Consider the following 12,056-nt stretch of genomic DNA (forward strand, 5'->3'; position numbering starts at 1 on the left):
ATCATGAAAAAGGATAAGTAGGTATGATGCATGAGCCCACATGGATGATACTGCAGAAATAGGAACAGCAAAGCAATTGAACGCAAAGAGTTGAAGAAATTGCAGTAGCAGAATTTTGACCAGGAATAAAAAGGGAAAACACTTTTTAAGTTCAAAATAATCTGGTTATTAAAAAAAAGCCTTTCTCCACCAGCAGTCCTGCCTACTTGACTGATCTTTTGTAAAGCCATAAATTCTGGAAGACAGAGCATTCTAATTAAAATTCAGGTTGGTGAAGAAAAGGAGGGCCAGGCAATGGTAAAAAAATACAGTAGATTCACTAGCCAAGAGTAAGTGCAACAAGTAAAATTAAATGGGTCAGATATACAAAAAAAATCAAAAAATCAAAAATTGAGTAGCAAAATTAAAAGAATTTATAACTGCAAATGTGGAAATTATACAAGCTAGCACACCATGTGAAACTATAGTAAAAAACGGAGGTGCCAGCATAAAATAAGCATAACTACATAAAAAGATCAATAGAGCAGCAGCTAAATTCTTGAAGTGCACAGACTTCTGATTTTGAAAAAAGGAGCAAGGACTAGAAAATATTTATCACTGATAGAAATATATTAACATCTATAAGAGCAGTGGTAGAAGTGCGTCTGGAGCAGAACATAAAATCAAATAATAGGCTGGTACTTGGATGCTAGGTATTTCTTCATCAACTTGATATTATTACCAGTTGAAAATTACTAACTTTAATAAAGTATATTCCATTAATAGTGCAAATAACACAGAGGAGCTTACAGATACGCGGTGACAAGCCTGAAATGTTGCTGCTCAAGGGAGTAGCAGAATAGCAACCTGGTGGAAAGGATATACAAAACAGATTCTCAAAATGTAGCAGTGTGGATGGCAGATAGTGGATGTGTCAGATATATTGGCAAGCTCCAGAGATGTGAATGGATTTGGCCAATTGCCCACCTAAGTGCAAGTGCAAATACTCCCTAGAGCAAAAGTTATTTTTGAGTTCCTGCATAAAGACAAATAACAGAGAAAATCAGCAATATAGATAGATTGATAGATACTTTATTGATCCCAAAGGAAATTACAGTGTCACAATAGCATTACAAGCGCACAGATATAGAAATATGCAAATATTAGAAGAGGTGTAGCAGGGTCAGAAACAAATCAAAGGTTGCATAGTACATTAGTTTCAAAAATACAAAAAAAAAACTCATGAAGGACATAGAAAAACCTTAGAAATAAGATTTTAATCTAGAGCCTTGAGCTACAATGCAACCAGAGACCAGAGGAAAAAGTTGGTCTGGTTAAAAGACACCACCAATAACTGTAAAGGCTAATTTATAGTGTAGACAGGTATGAGAGAACGAAGATAAAACAACCAACATGGTGGACACAATGTTCAAGAGAGTGTGTAGAGAAGCTGCTACTGTGGAGGTGGGACTTTAAGGGAGTATAACTTGCGATTCCAAGATGCATAGAAGGAACAAACCTATAAATATGATAATAGCAGTGATGTCATCTCCTTGGCTGATTCCTGTGGATGCTAAATGCGAATGTGGTGGGAAAACAGAAGATGATGCATGTGCAAAAAGGCAGGAGATAGAAAAAGAAATGTTTGGCATTATCTTCTGCAAACCCAAGAAGAGTAATAAAGACAGGATGCTTAAAGGCTACACTGTTGATCAGAGTAGTATCTATAAATACATACAGCAATGTGACAAATTGGTCCACTGTAAGCCACATTATGTATTGGAAATGCCCCAATATATTTTCTGTCCAGCTGTAGTAAAAGACTGTTAAGCATATATGCTTGTTTTTAAAAGTGGTAGAAGAGATAAATGGTCCGTATTTCTAACAGAATAATGGGCTATATATCAGTATCCATGGGAATAGATAGAATCTGGTTACTTGAATTATTTCGTGTGAATCATAACATTAAGCAACAAGGAAAACCTGGAGCTTCTCACAATTCAAGATACTCCAGACCCATCCAAGCAGATCAATAATCAGTTGTGCTTGGGAGGGAGCCTTTGACTATCAGGCACTGGCACATAGACCGTGGTTCCCATAAAGATAGCTATATACAGGAAACTAAATCCAGAATGAGGGTGCAATGAGCACAGCTCTCTTCACAAGGGTCGGACACAGTGAACAAAGCACTGTAACATATGCAGTTGACAACAGTACTTTGAAATGGTATATGCAGCCTGGGCTAAAAAGAAAAGTTTGGCAGTTAAAAGCAAAAGCTTTCTGGGAGGAGATGTGACATCAAATTGGTTGAAGCATGCAGATATTGTACAAATACCAAATCTGAAGAAAATTCAGATATAAGTCCTAATAGGAAAACTGATATCTCCATAATAAGCTTTGCAATATGAGTGGGTAATATTAACAAAGATCCAAGTGGAAGAGAGCCCATTATGAACAGTCCAAGTCAAAGTGCCAACCTGATAGTGACATGGCATTTTAGAACAATGGAAATCAGTCATGAACTACAAGCAGCTCTGCTACATGTTTGAATAATATTGAAGAGTCCAATGTTCTTAGACCACTGCTGTGCCACAAAAAGTCCATTAAAATGGTGAAAACCTTAATCAGCATGAGGTATTGTAGCAAGGTAACATCAACTGCGGTGTGGCACAGATTTTTGTTTAGTGTCCATCACAGCACTGGTGTTTAGGGCAGCAACGAAGGTCCTCCATCTCTGACAAGAGAAAATCTGGACATCCAAGCTACACACACACAAAAAGTGCTGGAGGAACGCAGCAGGCCAGAGAGCACCTATGGAAAAGAGTAAACAGTCAACATTTCGGGCCGAGACCCTTCATCAGGACTGGAAAAATAGATGTGCAGTTAAAGCAAGAAGGTGGGGAAAGGGGAGGAAGAAGTACAAGGTGGTAGGTGATAGGTGAAACCAAGAGAAGGGGAGGAATGAAATGAAGAGCTGGGAAGTTGATTGGTGAAAGAGATAAAAGGCTGGAGAAAGGGGAATCTGAGAAAACGATGGCCAAGGTGTAGCCCCTCCAATCTGAGTGTGGCCTCATCGCGGCAGCAGAGGCAGCCATGGACTGACATATCAGAAAGGGGATGGGAAGTAGAATCAAAGTTGGTAGCCACCAGGAGATCCCCCTCTTTCTGGTGGACAGAGCATACAGTGGCATGCAAAAGTTTGGGCATCCTGGTCAAAATTTCTGTTACTGAGAATAGTTAAGTGAGTAGAAGATGAACTGATCTCCAAAAGTCAAAGTTAAAGATGAAACATTCTTGTCAACATTTTAAGCAAGATTAGTGTATTATTTTTGCTTTGTACAATTTTAGAGTGGGGAAAAAAAGGAAAGGAGCACCATGCAAAAGTTGGGGCACCCCAAGAGATTTGAGCTATCAGATAACTTTTACCAAGGTCTCAGACCTTAATTAGCTTGTTAGGACTATGGCTTGTTCACAATCATTGTTAGGAAAGGCCAGGTGATGCAAATTTCAAAGCTTTATAAATACCCTGACTCCTCAAACCTTATCCCAACAATCAGCAGCCATGGGCTCCTCTAAGCAGCTGCCTAGCACTCTGAAAATTAAAATAAATGATGCCCACAAAGCAGGAGAAGGCTATAAGAAGATAGCAAAGAGTTTTCAGATAGCTCTTTCCTCAGTTCGTAATGTAATTAAGAAATGGCAGTTAACAGGAATGGTGGAGGTCAAGTTGAGGTCTGGAAGACCAAGAAAACTTTCCGAGAGAACTGCTCATAGGATTGCTAGAAAGGCAAATCAAAACCCCTGTTTGACTGCAAAAGACCTTCAGGAAGATTTAGCAGACTCTGGAGTGGTGGTGCACTGTTCTACTGTGCAACAACACCTGCACAAATATGATTGACCTTCATGGAAGAGTCATCAGGAGAAAACCTTTCCAGTGTCCTCACTACAAAATTCAGCATCAGAGGTTTGCAAATGAACATCTAAACAAGCCAAATGCATTTTGGAAACAAGTCCTGTGGACTGATGAAGTTAAAATGATGAACTTTTTGGCCGCAATGAGCAAAGGTATGTTTGGAGAAAAAAAGGTGCAGAATTTCATGAAAAGAACACCTCTCCAACTGTTAAGCACAGGGGTGGATTGATCATGCTTTGGACTTGTGTTACAGCCAGTGGCACGGGGAACATTTCACTGGTAGAGGGAAGAATGAATTCAATTAAATACCAGCAAATTCTGGAAGCAAACATCACACCGTCTGTAAAAAAGCTGAAGATGAAAAGAGGATGGCTTCTACAACAGGACAATGATCCTAAACACACCCCAAAATCCACAATGGACTACCTGAAGAGGCGCAAGCTGAAGGTTTTGCCATGGCCCTCACAGTCCCCCAACCTAAACATCATCGAAAATCTGTGGATAGGCCTCAAAAGAGCAGTGCATACAAGATGGCCCAAGAATCTCATAGAACTAGGAGCCTTTTGCAAGGAAGAATGGGCGAAAATCCCCCAAACAAGAAATGAAAGACTCTTAGCTGGCTACAGAAAGCGTTTACAAGCTGTGATACTTGCCAAAGGGGGTGTTACTAAGTACCGACCATGCAGGGTGCCCAAACTCTTGCCTCAGGCCCTTTTCCTTCTTTGTTATTTTGAAACTGTAAAAGATGGAAATAAAAAAGTAATCTTGCTTAAAATATTAAAGAAAGGTGTCATCTTTAACTTTATGCCTTTTGGAAATCAGGTCACCTTTTACTCGATAACTCTTCACAGTAACAGAAATTTTGACCGGGGTGCCCAAACTTTTGTATGCCACTGTAGGTGCTCGGCAAAGAGGTCTCCCAATCTATGTTGGGTCTCACCAATATACAGAAGGCCACACCAGGAGCACCAGATACAGTAGATGACCTTAAAAGACTCTCAGGTGAAGTGTCGCCTCACTGGGAAGGACTGTTTTACCTATCAGTTTCCCAGCTCTCCATTTCACCTATCACCTACCATTATGTACCTCTTCCTCCCCTCCCCCCACCTTCTTGCTCTAGCTCCTCATCTTTTTTACCAGTCCTGATGAAGGGTCTTGGCCCAAAAGTTGACTGTTTACCCTTTTCCATAGATGCTGCCTGGCCTACTGAGTTCCAACAGCACTTTATGTGTTGCCTAACCATCCATCTCTGTCTGTCCATACTGTCGTACACAGATACAGATGGAATCTTCATTGCTAATTCCATAATCATTCTGTTTGGTCCAATCAGGGTTGATAGCCCTGAGCTGAACTCCCAAACCTGGAGGACCAGTGGACCACTCTTAATCTGGCCTCTATCCTTTGACCTATTCAGACATCCCACCCTGCAAAAACTCATTTCAGGGAGGTAGCACCATCAATTTGCGGGAGACTCCCGGAACTTCCAGGAGAGGTGGGATGTCTGCAATAGAGTAGCTCCTTAGCAGCTGGCCAGCTAGTTTAAATAAAGTTAGCTATGCTAATGAACGAATGACACCTGTTAAACTTACCTCAACATGTCTTTTACAGTCTTAACCCACCATGGGCAATAGAAAAGTCACTGTTGCAAACAGTGCAGCGAGCAACAACGGTATTATTTTGACTCCTATTAGGCAGGGGTACACTTTAGTGTAGTCTGGGGTGACGTACGTTTTATATATTTTTTGGAACACTCCGCCATGGCGTGCTCTCGCTCTCTCTCTCGTGGTCCCTCGCGTGCTCTCTCGTGCTCTCGCTCTCTTTCTCTCGCACGCTCTCTCTCTCTCTCTCTCTCTCTCGTGGTCGCTCTCGCGCTCTGTCTTGCTTTCTCTCGCTCGCTCTCAAAAAAATTGATTTCCGTGATATTGTATATAATTTGCGGGCATCAGGGAGCCACTACTAATATGCGGGAGACTCCTGGAACCTCTGGGAGAGGTGGGATGTCTGCCTATTTGGCATGGGTGACTCTGTCACGAGCTAAAGCATCATGCCCTGACTCTATCCATTATAGCTCTCTGGATTATTGAGGCATGCAAGGCTCCAAACTCCTCAAAAAGTTGGTGGTCCGCTTGGAGGTTTGGCACAGATGGCAGTGACAAAAGATGACATTGTAGACATTCTGGTGAAGACCTCACTATCCACAAGATTCCTGCTACTTACAGAGTTACTGTATTTACTTAACTATGTGCATATTAAATTGAAACAATTCAGGAAGAACTGCACTGCAACATGAAAGCAGCCCCAAAGCCCTTGAACTCCCAGAGAGATTTCAAAGCAGATATGAACTTATTATGCCAGACCCTGACATTAAAGACAGAGAACATAATGAAAGAGTTGAAAACTTCTTAGTGTTTTTTTTCCCCCCAGAATAGAAAAGCAAGTGGAGGTGTGTAAATGACTTCAAAAGGGCTAATAGGAAAAGGTGTCTAGAAGGTATCGGATACCAGAAAGTAGAGGAACCAAGATGGAAAGCCTTAAGAAACAACCAAAACTGAGACTGTTGTGATTGATTTTGCAGTATCTAGTAATTTATCAAATATAATGTAAAACTGTTCTCTAGTTATTGATGAGTGATTATGTGAAAAGTTTTGGGTATTTGTGTAACATCAAGAAACAGTGGTTAAGAAACTACAATATAATGTAACCACAGTTATGGAAACTACTATGTTGAAACAATAGAACAGGATGCAAAACCAGATGTGTATGAGGTACGTCTGAAGAAGTGCTCCATTGGGATTACCATTGTGTAGAATGGATACTATCATGTGCAGCTTGTGGTGAAGAGTTCACTGAATAAAGAGTCCAAGTGAATTTACAGTTGTATTGAAAAGATTAGATAACTGCTTGCACAACTTTATTGGGTGCCTTCTGCACCTAATAAAGTGGTGACTGAATGTATGTTTCTGGTCTTCTGTGGCTAGAGACCATCCACTTCAAGGTTCAACATGTTGTGCATTCTGAGATGCTCTTCTGCACACCATTGCTGTAGCGTGTGGTTATCTGAGTTACTGTTGCCTTCCTGTCAGCCTGAACTAGTCTGGCCATTTCCTTCTGAACTCTCTCATTAACAAGGCATTTTCACCCGCGGAACTGCTACTTACTAGATGTTCTTGTTTTTCGCGCAATTCTCTGTAAACACTGGAGACTGCTGTGTGTGAAAGTTCCAGGAGATCAACAGTTTCTGAGAAACCCACCCCACCTGGCACCAACAATTATTCCATGGTCAAAGTCTCTCTCACACACACACACATACACTACTGCGCAAAACTATTAGGCACATACATATTAAGGTTGGCACAGTAACATAGTGGTTAGCACAAATCTTCACATTGCAGGTGAACCCGGGTTCAATTCCCGCCGCTGCCTAAAAGGAGTTCGTACGTTCTCCCTATGACTGCATGGGCTTCCTCCCACAATCCAAAGACCTACCAGTTGGTAAGTTAATTGGTTATTATAAATTGTCCTAGGCTTAAATCGGGGGGCTGCAGGGTGGCATGGCTCGAATGGTCTGAAGGGGCTATTCTGTGCTGTATCTCAATAAAAAAAATGAAACTAGGATTGCTTAAGACGTTTGCATGGTACCCTATTTGTTCACGTGGAAAGGAAGTTTCTAAATCGGCCGGAAGCAAAGGATGTTGGGAGTGGTGAGGCAAAGCGCCACGGAAGAGCAAAGCAGGACAGGTGGCAGGGGTGTGTCAGAGCAGGGGGATGGCACAGGTGCAGATGTACCCAGCCCTGAGACACCAGGCAAGGTCATTTGATTCCAAACAATTGGTTCAATGATCATTATAGAATGTCTCTCTGGTGCTTCCCGCTCTCCCCCCTTTATCCCACCATGATTCCCCTTTCCCTGTCCCCTTCCCACTTTCAGTCCACAACAGAGACCCATCTCAGAATCAGGTTTATCATCATTCACCTATGTGCTGAAATTTGTTTTTTTTTGTGGCAGCAGTACACCAGTAATACATAAAATTACTAAAGTACTATGCAAAGGTCTTAGGCGCCCTAGCTATATACATGTTCCGAAAGCCTAAGACTTTTGCACAGTACTGTATACACACACCTTCATATATACCATTAACCCTGTGTTCTGCCTTCACGTTCGACCTTACAAAGACTTCACACTTTTCCAGATTGTTATTGTAGAAAATAAAAACTCCAGGTATAGGAAGTAACATTACCATGGAAAGAAGACTCACTGGGAAAGATGAGGTATAAATGGGTTGTTCTCTGGTTGGCAAAACGTTTTACAACTTACTTAAATAATTTGGATGAAGGCACCAAAGGCATAGATGCTAAACTTGCTGATAATTGAATAGATAGGTAGGAAAGTAACGTGGTAAGAGGACATAAGGAAGTTACAAAGGTATTTCAACAAATTAAATGTGTGGGCAAAGATCTAGCAAATGAAGTACAAAATGGGAAAAAGTGAAACTGTCTGTTTGGCAGGAAAACACAAAAAAGCAAATTATCTAAAAAGTGAGTTCCAAGATGTGCAAGGATCTGGGTGCCTTAGCAAAACATTTGCAAAAGCTGGTATCCAAGTACAGGAAGCAAATGGGAAAGCCAACAGAATATTATTTTTTATCTTGAGTGTAACTAAATGTAACAGTATGAAGGTTATGTTTCAGTTACATGTGGCATTGGAAGACTTTATGTAGAGTGCTCGATCCTGGTCTATACTGGTCTCGTTATGTAAGGAAATTTATTGCAATGGGAACAATTCAGAGATGGTTTACTAAACTGCTACTTGGAAATAGGTTGGTACTCCTATTAGGAATGTTTTGACAGGCTAGATCTGTACACACTAGAGTTCAGGAGAGTGAGAAACAACTGGAAAGCATACAAGATTCTGGAATGCCCTGACAGGATCACTGTGAACTCCACTGGTGGGAGTTTACTGTTTAAAATTAGGTTGTTGTACATTTAAGAGGTGTTTTTTTTAAAAAAAATCCCCTAGACGCCTGTAAGACTTAAAATCTCTTTTTCTCAAATGGTGGCAGAAGCAAAATATTGAAAAATTTAAGGCAGAGATTCTTAATAAGCAAGGCATGAAGAGTTACTGGATGGTAGGCAGGAATGTGGCAGTGAGATTACAGATAGATTAGCTATGATCTTACTGAAGGGTACAGCTGGCCTCAGGGGCCAAGTGACCTATCCCTACTCTTATATCCTATGTTTAGTGGCGAATGTCCTGTTGATGATTTAACCTCTGATACTTGCTTGTGCAAGGGGCAAAACGTCAGAATCTACAAACACATCACTACTCAAAAGACTCATCAGAAATGTCAGGCTATATGGAATCATTGGAGTAATACAGCACAAAAACAGGTCCTTTGGCCTAACTGGTCCATGCCAATCACAACATCCTCCCTCCTAGTCCTAGATGTCTCTGTTCAACCCATAGCCCTCCAAGACCTTGTACCTATCCAAATGCCTCTTAAATGTTGTAATTGCATGCACCTCAACCACTTCCACTGGCAACTCACTACCCTCTGTGCAAACAAATTACCACTCAAGTCTTTTTGAAATCTCTCCCCTCTTATCCTGTATCTGTGCCCTCTAAGTTTTGGACTTCCCAACCCAGGGTGAGAGACTGGACACCTGATCCATACCCCTCATGATTTTATAAACTTCAACAAGATCACCCCTTCATTTTACTACACTGCAAGGATAATGATCTGCTAAGGCCACACTCTCTCTAATCTCTTCTGTAGCCTCTCCATCTTGACAATATCATTCATCTAACTGAGTGATTAAAACTGTACACAATACTCCAAGCGTGGCCTCATCAACAATTTATATAACTGCAACATTATGTCCCTACTCCTAAACTGAATGCCTTGACTGACGAAGGCCAGTATGCTAAATATCTTCTTCACCATTCTGTCTATTTATGCTGCTGCTTTCATTGAACTCTACGCCAGGTCCCCCTGTTCCACCACACTTGACAGTGTTCTGTCATTCAATGTTTAATTTCTATCCTGGGTTGAATGCCCAAAATGCATCACTTCACATTTATCTAAGTTGAAATTCATTTGCTGTTCCTCGACTCATTTCCCTAACTGATCAAGATCTCTTTAGTATCAAAATCATCATCAAGCCAATTCTGAATTCACCTCACCAGCTCCTCTGAATCCAATGTGACCTGACCTTACAGATCATCTTACCATGCAGGACCTTGTCAAAGACTTTTCTGAAGTCCATGGAAATAACATTCACTCCCCTGCCATCAACTATCTCCTTAGTTACCTCTTCAAAAACTTCCAAACAATTTGGCAGACATAACCGCCCACACACAAAAATATGCTGACTATTTCTGATCAGGGCTTTATTATCTAAAGGCCAACAGAATGGAGAATGGGAAACAAATAGAAAAAAAAGAGAGGGGAAACAAGGGGAGTGGTTACCAGAAGTTAGAGGAATCCATGTTTGTGCCATCAGTTTGGAAAATACAGAGACAGAATATGAGGTGTTTCTCCTCCAGCCTGAGTTTGGCCTTATTGTGGCAGCATAGGAGCAGTAGACAGACCTCTTGGTATGGGAATAGGAAGTTGAATTGAAATGGATGACCACTGGAGGTCCTGGTGGTCACAGGGAGATCTTGGCTGTTGTGGCAGAGTGAAGGTACTTGATGATGCTGTCACCTGATCTGTGCTGGGTCTCACTGATTACTGAAGGCCACATTGGGAGCGTAGGATACAATAAGTGACCCCAAGAATCCCTCTCACCTCTTCTCTTCCCCCACCAACCACCTCTCTCTGGTTCCCCACCTCCCCTTTACTCCATGATCCACTGTCTTTTCCTATCAGATTTCTTCTATTTCAGCCCTTTACCTCTTCCCCTCCCATTTCCCACAGTTTCCTCGCTCTTGATCAGCCTCCCCCACATCTGGTCTCACCTTACACCTACTAGCTTGTACTCCTGCCCTCCTCCCATCTTCTTATTCTAATTTCTGACCCCTTTCTTTCCAGTCCTGATGAGTGTCTCAGCCCGAACATCGACTATATTTTATACTATGTAATATTTTAAACTATTCTTCCTGGAATCTTTCTATATAGAAATCTACAGCACATTACAGGTCTTTGGCCCACAATGTTGTGCCAACCACGTAACATACTCCAGAAACTGCACAGAATTTCCCTAGCGCATAGCCCTCTATTTTTCTAAGCTCCATGTACCTATCTCAGAGGCTCTTAAAACACCCTACTGTATCCGCTTCCACCACTACCACTGGCAATGCATTCCACGCACCCACCACTCTGTGTAAAAGAAAACTTAACCCTGATCTCACCTTGACAGCTATTTCCAAGCAGCTTAAAACTATGCCCCCTCATGTTAGCCATTTCAGCCCTGGGAAAAAGCCTCTGGCTATTCACACAATCAATGCCCCTCATCATCTGGTACAACTCTGTCAGGTCGCCTCTCATCCTTTGTCGCTCCAAGGAGGAAAAAGGCCAAGTTCACTCAACCTATTCTCATAAGGTACAGCCTCCAATCCAGGCAACATCCTTGTAAATCTCCTCTGCCTCTCTCTATAGTATCCACATCCTTCCTGTAGTGAGGTGACCAGAACCGAACACAGTACCCCAAGTGGGGTCTGACCAAGGCCTTAAGTAGTTGTAACATTACTTCAAAGCTCTTGAACTCAATTCCATGGTTAATGAAGGCCAACACACCATATGCCTTCTTAACAACACTGTCAACCTGCGCAGCAGCTTTGTAGGTGCCCTATGGACATGGACCCCAATATCCCTCAGATCCTCCACATTGCCAAGAGTCTTACCATTAATACTATATTCTGCCATCATAGTTGACCTACCAAAATGAACCACTTCACATTTAACTGGGTTGAAGTCCATCTACCACTTCTCAGCCCAGTTCTGCATCCTATCGATGCCCCACTATAACTTCTGACAACCCTCCAGACTATCCACAACAGCCCCAACCTTGATATCATCAGCAAACTTACTAACCCACCCTTCTACTTCTTCATCCAGGTTATTTATAAAAATCACAAAGAGGAGGGGTCCCAGAACAGATCTCTGCGGAACATCACTGCTCACCAATCTCCAGGCAGAGTATGAACCATCTACAATCACCCTTT

General features: G+C 41.8%; 1 protein-coding gene across 8 annotated transcripts in view; it reads right to left on the reverse strand.

Annotated features, from left to right (window-relative positions):
* LOC140211695 (transcription factor RFX3-like) overlaps positions 1–12,056 on the reverse strand; it is a 329,720-nt gene that overhangs the window by 167,711 nt on the left and 149,953 nt on the right. The window lies entirely within an intron of this gene.

This window comes from Mobula birostris, chromosome 17 (genome assembly GCF_030028105.1).
Source record: "Mobula birostris isolate sMobBir1 chromosome 17, sMobBir1.hap1, whole genome shotgun sequence".
Taxonomy (NCBI): Eukaryota; Metazoa; Chordata; class Chondrichthyes; order Myliobatiformes; family Myliobatidae; genus Mobula; species Mobula birostris.